This window comes from Pseudopipra pipra, chromosome 10 (genome assembly GCF_036250125.1).
Source record: "Pseudopipra pipra isolate bDixPip1 chromosome 10, bDixPip1.hap1, whole genome shotgun sequence".
In the NCBI taxonomy this organism is placed as follows: domain Eukaryota; kingdom Metazoa; phylum Chordata; class Aves; order Passeriformes; family Pipridae; genus Pseudopipra; species Pseudopipra pipra.
The window spans coordinates 23603212-23611713 of NC_087558.1; positions in this window are offsets into that span (position 1 = coordinate 23603212).

The window sequence follows — 8502 nt, forward strand, 5'->3', positions numbered from 1 at the left end:
CCCAATTGCACCGCTATAATTTAGTGGTTGCTGGCACTGTGGGCTGGTTCAGGGAGCTGACTGGTTATTTTTCATCCGGATGTGAGAAACCTTCCATTCAAAGCACATCTGCAGAGATGTATTAGTACGAGCAAGGTAGCTACAAGCAGAAGGAAAGAAATTCAGCTTTGCCATCAAGACAAATGCCCATGAAACTATAGCACTAGTGTTGGTGTCCACATAAAAATGCAGCTGTGGTGATCTGGAGGTTTTTCCTGCAGAAGACAGATAAATGGTGAGAGAAGGTAATAAAGGGGTCCTCCTGTGAGAGCAACGATTGCTCAGCACGTCTGGGTTTTCATGCACTTTTAAGATGACAGCTTTCATGGCTTCTGATGGAAAAGACTTTAACTAAAATTGGGAGGGAGAGAAGGAACAGGAAGAGATGGCAACATTCTGTTACCTGACATTGAGATATCCGAATCCTGCATGTACAGTAACCACGACATAAGCAAATCCTTCCCTCTGGCTGAAACATGAGCTTAATCAAGTAGGTGTCCAAAGCAGGGTTAACTTACATTTGTTGACCATTGATTTCATTATCTCCCTTATTTCAACTGTAAACCTTTCAGCTGGAGTTTTTACATGACTGTGAAAGGCAGTTGGGTGCAGTAGCTGCTCTAAGTGTTTGGGATGAGGTGACACACATGCCCACCCATGCTCAGGGAAGAAGGAAAAGCTCACCATTGTTAGTGGTCCCTTTTTAGGCTCCACAGTGCATCCTGGTCATTTTTCTGGGCTACCAGGAAAGAACTGCTACAGGTCTTGGACCATCAGTTCAGCAAGAGCCAGTAAGCTCTTGGTGCTCTGCTTCTTGCCCAGCTTGCACATCTCCAGTGCTTCACTTTGCACTGGTGTGACAAGAGCAAACATCTGGCCAGATGTTAAAAAAATATTGCCAAAGACACTCAGGGTGGATCCGCTTCAGTCAAAGTGATTCAAGTCAATTTTAATCATATTTAAGAATCAGTGAGCAGCAAATCCTGTTTTGACGTCACTGATTTTAATCTGAGTTTATTTCTAAGAGAGGACGAGTCTCAGACTCACCTGTTTACTTGTATCTGAACACAGCCCATTGCTATGGTTTCTCTCTCAGCTAAAAAGGAGACAAGTGATGTGTCTTTAAGGAATTCTACAGCTCCAACCAGTCAGAAATCTGAATGTGTCCAGGGTGTTTTCTACTTAGGCTATTTCAACTTCTTCTTGCTACTGTATGCCCCCTTGAACATCCATACAAATGCAATTAAATTAAAAAGGAAATAAAATTATGCTTTTAAGTGCTAAATTAATCTATCAAACATGAAATGGAAAGGGTCTCTAGAATGCAGAAAAGGACCTGAGGAAAAAGAAAACCACAACAGAGAACTGTTCTTATTCAGGTACTGAACTGAGTCAACTGTTGAAATGAATAAGCAGCTGGAGACCAAAAGCCTTCTCTGAGGACAAATCAAGACTTCTGAGATGTTGCAAACTCAGAGAAGTCTTTCTTACTGAGTCAGTTCAGTTTGTCATTTGATTATGAGGAGCCAGAGAGGCAAGGGGGAAAAAAAATCTACTGCATATTGGGCAAGATTAATGACTTTTCACAAAAAGCCTGAAGAACCACTCAACAAAAGCAATGCTGGCTGCTATTTTACAATACTCAAATATTTGCCATGCTTTCCATCACTTCAGACTTTCAGATTTTCACGGCTCTAATATTTTTCTTTTACAGCAAAGAAAGGGCTTAAATTGGACTTGATGATCTTAAGGGTCTTTTCCAACCTAAACGATTCTATGAAATATTTGCTGACCTACATGAATAAACTCTAAGGGAAAACTTGCAGTAAAAGGTCCCTTTAACTTTCCAGAAATGTCACCTGGGCAAGGTGCACACGAACTGGCAATGAGTGCAGTGTCCCACAGGTGATTTAGAGGAGAAACCAGCAGAACCCTAGCCAGAAACCAGCAGAACCCTAGCCAGGTTAAATCTGAAGTCTGTCAGCAGCAAGGGGGAGGTTAATAAGCAAAACCAGAATTAGGGGAAGTGTTTTCAAAGAATGAAGCAGAAATGCATAAAACTACAGTTCTGGGGAAAAGAGGTGTCTCATTCCAGTAAGCAGTTGTCAGCTGAAGTGTGGGGTTACTTCAGTAGTTTCAAGTGAAGTGTTAGTGGTTTAAGGGAGGGAGTCAGTGCTGTTCAGCATCACTGCATGTGGCAAGGACAGTGAGAAATAACAGACAATCAGCTCCCATATTTAAGAACTGCTGCATTGGAGAGGAGCAAGCAATGAGGGAAACACTCCCAGGTAGCTTTCCATTGCCACCAAGACACTGTGAGCAGCTAAGCACATCTCCTCCTCTGTGAGGAAGACAGGCAGCCACTGAGCTGTCTTGTATGCTTCCTGCCAAACATCTGCTGTTTAAGCAGTGCCCCTCTAGCAGAAGCCTCAAAGTAAGGTAGATGTACAGCGTGAGTCATTTAATCAATGTTCTTGATATAAAAGAAGCAGATGCTGCTAATTGTGAGTTATCAGAGCAAAATCAGCTTCACACAGACCTGCACAGGGTCTGTGTCTCTCACCAACTCCCAAAGCATATTTTCACTTGAGGTCTGATTTCTCATTTCCTGGAAATTACAGACCACTTTCTCTGGATAGAAGCCAAAGCAGCATAAAATTTCTTGCTGGCACTAACATACCCACAGCATTTTGTTAGGAGAAATACAATCTTTGTGACTTCAGTTCTAGAAGCAGCCATGAGCTCATCGGTCTCACACTGCAGTGGCCTGGAGCAGTTCACATAAATTATGACTAAACCTTGCAGAAACTCATGGGGATAGAGCTTTTAATGGTGCTTTGGCCCACACAGCAGAGGCCAAAGAAGTGCTCATCAAGTTGATGAACAAGTGGTAATCAAGCTGATGATCAAGATGCTGGCACTAAGTCCCTTAACACAAAGAGGCCTAAAAGAGCAGGTAACTTTGCACCCTCTTGCTTTACAAGAGGACAGAAAAAAAGCTTTTCAGAATCCTAGTTCACTCAACTATTCATTCAACCAGGTAGCTCTACATGTTCCTGTTTAGAAATGTTTATGGACAAATCTAGCTGAAGATGTCCCTGCTTTTGCAGGGGGTTTGGACTAGATGACCTTTAAAATACCCCTTCCAGCTGAAACTATTCTATGAAATAAAAGAGGAATCTTTCATCTACATGAATTGCTAGTTTTCCCTTCCACAAGGTGTCTTGGGAGTTCATGGGAGCATGGCAGTTCTTTCCTCTGAAGTACATGCATCTGAATAATTGGTTTTATTTAGTATTATATTTTAGTTTAATGGCCTGAAAAACTTGTATTGATAAGAAAATAATGCTGTCAGCAATGGGAATATCAGCTGTCAAGCCCTCTAACTTCCCCTCCCCTCTAAAACCACTAGGGTTTTGTCCACAAGACCTTCCATGCTGAACTCAAGAGGCAGGGATCAGCACTACAATGGCTTTACTCCACTGTGGTTCTCCACACACAAGTGAAACCATGAGTTTCCTTTCCAAGGAGTCTCCAAATGGCTTGCACATATTGAAACTGTCCTCACAAAGCAGCAGTTCAGGCAGTAAAAGTTCAGAAAGTGCCATGGAATTTTCACAGAGGAAAGCTGGAACACGGAGGGGTCAGAAGCTCCTCAGATGACTCAGGCGATCATTTTGAATTGCAGAGACCTTTCTAAACACAAGTGTGACTACATTGTGGTTTTACCAGAACTACAGCTGAGTACTTCTGTTCCTAATTTGGACATGGGTGAGAAAGTAGGTGTTTGGCCAATCTGCACGTACAATAGGCAGGAAGTCAAAGCAAGCTTATTTTCTCCAGCAGTTCCAGATAGTACTATCTTTCTCATTTTCCCGGGTGGATAACTCAGAGGGGATTCAACCACATTTAGCAGCTCCAGTTTAAAAGCAGATAGGCAACTGAAGCACAGTGCCATGGTATCAGTTTCTGCAGAGCATTTTTTTTCTCTGTTTCAAGAAGCATTTACACTAGTTGTCACAGGTATTCTGTGGTTCCAGACAGGAGTTATCCCTGAAATACTCAGTAAGTGCCAGGTCCATCCCCCAGATAAAATGTGTGCCAGCACCTATCCTTTATGGGGAGGTCTACCCACTCACCTGCATACAGCTTCCACAAGAGACTAGCAGGAAAGCAACAATCTCTTCAGGAATTACATTAGCCACATCCATTCCTGCCTCAGCACAGCACAGCTCAGAGGCCTGCAAGAACCTAGGATTCAGCTTCATCCTCTTGAACTGCCTTCTACCATTACCAGAAACCTGGCTTGGAAGAACAAGCATTCCATGCTCTTGGCTTGGCAGAACGCTAATTTAGTTTAGGGATTGGTCACTGTGGGAAGCAAAGGGGTGCTGAGCCAACAGGAGCATCAGCTGCCCTCTGAGCTTTACAGCTGCAAACGTCACACTCTTGCTTATTCCACTTTGCCAGCAGGATTGGGAGAGAAAGCCTCTTTTCTTTGCTCAGCTCTCAAGACAGCCTTAAGAGCCACAATATCAGCAGAAAGCAAGCCCTGCGCAGCCAATATGGCAAGATTTGTAGTGATACAGTCTGAAAGCAGGGAGGAGACTGGTGTAGCTTTAACAGTCTGCTGCAGTCCCTGTACAAGCAAGGATCTCTTGAAGAGCCATCATCAAAGCAAATGGATTTCCACAGTAACACCTGTCTACCTGGTCTACCTCGGTGTTATTAGCACTAAGCTCTAACAACCTGAGCTGATAGTCTTGTAAGGTATGGATTCCTCTTTGAATTCCCCCTGGCTTTCCTACAATGAGCACAGTTTAAGACCTGGAGCAGGACAATCACTTTATTGGTAGCTGTGATGCCTCCAAACAGAGCAGAACTAATAAAACCTAGACCTATGCTTTACACAAAAGGGAGGAGTAATTTATATTCAAAGTGATCTCTGCTCCTCCTTTGCTAAATTCAGGTAAGGTACTGCTGCACTTCAAAATCTTCACCAAAAAGAAAGGTGAGTGGGGAGAACATCCCCATTTAAAACTGTCAACGTAGCCTGCAAGTTCAGGCAGAGACTGTTTAGGCATGACCTTGAGTAGCACCTGGTATGCAGAAGCTCAGGGGCCAAGTGCAGACGCAAACTATAAACCACAGCAAAGAGTAAAACCGCTGGTGAGCCCAACTCTTCCTTCTCTCTGTTACAGCTGCATTCTTTCCTAGGGCTGGAAAGCTCCACTTTGCACTGGGCAAAGCCATATACCTTGGGAACATGACAAATTCAAAAGGATCCTCTTGTCAGAAAGATAACTTGCCTTTTGTTCTTACAGTGTTACTGCTTAACTGCATAGTGCAGCAACAGTGCTCTTCCACATCACTGCTCTCCAGAAAAACAATACAGAAAACCACTCCAGTCTCTCAGTATCTGAATGGAGCCAGAAATAGCTCCTCTCCAAACAAGCACCACAGCACCAAGAGAGTTGTTCTGTTGCAATTTTACAGGAGGGTCTGACCCCATCTATCCTGCTAAGTAACTCTACCTTCAGGAAGAGCACTTAACACCAAGCTCTCAGGCTAACCGCCCTGCTTCACAGCTCTGTTTAGGCTAGGAAAGTACTACCACTTGTCAGGGCTCTCCAGGCTCAAGGTGCCTAAGCTGCTGCTGCAAATAATCATAGAATCATGGAATAGTTTGGGTTGGAAGGGACCTTAAAGGTCATCCTGTTCCAACCCCTCGCCGCGTCGCACAGTCACTCCAAAGCTAAGGTGTCAGACCTAACATCACCCAGCCACCATGCACCCACTCACTTGGCAGCTGTACCCATCTGTGTGCACAGTCGTTACCACTCCTCTCTCCACTGGTTTCCCTTCACCGTGCCTGAATTCCTAACGTGGTACCCAGGGTAGACAGAAGAAACTGAACCAGGCTTGCAGGAAACCTCAGAGTCCCGGGGCACATCCAGGCACCAGCCACCACCCGCCCTGCATCCCAGCCAGCTGCTCGCTCCTTTGGGAGCGAGATGCCTGCTTGGAGGCTGAGTGAACAGCTTGGCGTGCCTGGCTTTGAGCACCGCTTCATGCACCAGCACGAAGGGCCGCACGATCCACGCAGGAAAGGGATGAGCAGCAGCCGAGCAGCGGGGTTTGGCAGCACTGGCGCTGCCGTGCGCTGCGAGGAGCCGGGGCTGCAAGGCGCTGTTGCCACCTGCTGGCACCAACACAGAGCAAACCACGTCGGCTTCCAAAAAGTCTTACCTGTCCCAGAGCCATCAGTGCTCCCTGACAGCACGGTCAGCATGGTGAGCGTGTTGGAAGGGCTCTCCAGACCCACTGCACGCATGGGAGGGGGGGAACAGAGTGGAAAGCCCTGAGCTGCTGCAGGCTGAGCAGCCTCAGGACTCAGAAAAAGTGCCAAGCTCGTGTCCTTGTCTCAAATACAGTCCAGCTGCCCCATACCCCGAGGAACTGGGTGATTTCTCACAGCAGGCCATACCACACTGCTCCGCCCAGATCTCCCAGGGATGCCTGCAGCTCTCTGCCTGCAGCCTCTCTGACAGCAGTGTCATGACAAGTTTCTCAAGAGGGAAAGAACAACGTAAATCCGGGTGTTTTGAATAATTCATACAGAAAAATCTGTCAGTGTTTGAACCAACCAGGAGCAGATGCTTTCTTGGAGGATTTCACAATCCAGAGCAGTAGCTCTTGAGGTCCTTTCCTCATGGCTTGTTTTGGCCATAAATAGTTAGCACAAGCCTGCAAGACCAGACACTGTCTACTCACCAGTGTTCTTTGCTTTTATCAGTACATGGGGCTCCAGGCTGACCTTCCTTAAGAGGAGCAAGTCCAAAGGAGGGCAGTGGAGCTGGGAAAGGATCTGGAGCACAAGTCTGATAAGGAGTGGCTGCAGAAGCTGGGAGAGACATTCTCACTTGCTACAACTCCCTGACAGGAGGTAGGAGCCAGGGGAAGGTTGTCTCTTCTCCCAAGTAGCCAGGGAGAGAATGAGAGGAAACAGCCTCAAGTTGTGCCACAGGAGGTTTACATGGGATATCACGAAAAATTTCTTCCCGAAAAGGGTGGTCAGGCACTGGCACAGGCTGTCCAGGGCAGTGGTGGGATACCTGGAGGGATTTAAAAGCCATGTGGATCTGGCACTTGGGGAAATGGGTTAGTGCTGGGCTTGGCAGTGCTGGGGGAATGGTTGGACTCAATGATCTTAAGGGTTTTTCCAACCTATAGGATTCTATGAGTCCACATCTCACCACACATTTTCACGCCCATTCCCACTCCTTTCTGTCTGACCCAAGCCATCTACAGGTGGGGAAATGGTGTTTATGCCACACTGTCAGCAGAAAACATCACTTTTTAGAAATAATTACCTTCTTATAGAGAGAATGTTTGGCAATTTTGACACACTCACTCTTGACAAAGGCTACTGTTCTGTGGACAGGAACAGAGCAGGCTCCATGGTTAGGCAAAACTTCCTTGGGAATGGGGACTGCAGCACAGCTTACTGCTAAACAGCTTTCAGAACTGAGGTGGGGTTTGGGGGCTGGGTGTTAAGCAGAAGACTTGTTCAAATACTTTTTTTTTTTATGTCATCAGCTTTTAACCTAGTTTTTGTTTATTCTAGAGTTTTATCCCTCTGCTTTAACAGAAAGAACTAGAAAAGGGCAAAGAAAAAAATTAACAAGCTTATCCTCTTGAAAGCCATGCAACAGAGAAGAAACAACTTTTAAAAAGTGAGAAGAAACCCCAACAACATACCCCAACAACAGAAGAAACTCCACACAACAGATGCTTTTGGTTTTTAGCCTGATTTCCTTACAGCATCCGGGGCAGCCACGCAGCACACACAGACAGCAAACACACAATCTTTGACTCGTCCCTACTCATAGCTTTTGACCAATTTTAAACAGGCTGGGGAGTAGGAACCCACAAAGCATGAAGTTCCTAAAATTTTGTGAAGCAAAAGGTAAGAACAGGTAAGAGCTTACTAACACGGCTATGAAGGCAAATGCTAACCAGCAGCATCAGAACTAGCATAGAAGAAAGGCACAGCAGTAAGGCCAGCTCAGCTCCGAGAGCCACCTGCTCCATCAGCAACAGCAGAATCCCTGTCATGCCTACCTGCTCCAGGAACAAGGTAATCTTCCATACTAGCCCAACAGGCTCAGGAGGAGCTTACAGCCAGAGCCAGGAGACAACACAATCCTGACAAGGCTCCCTTTCCAGCAGCCCTGCTTCCCAGGGCCAGGTGAAAGCTGTAACCCTAAACACCCAGTGGCAAATGTTTTGTAGGCTTGGGCACTCCAGCATGTAAGTAACTCTGCTGCTTTCCTCTATCTGAAATATTTCCTCTTTTGCACTTGCTTAGCTGGCTTTATCCAAACGTAGGTCTCCTGGAGGCAGGGACTGGGTTTCTCTCACTGGAGGTGGAGCTCTTTGTGCAAAGCACAGGTAACTTCT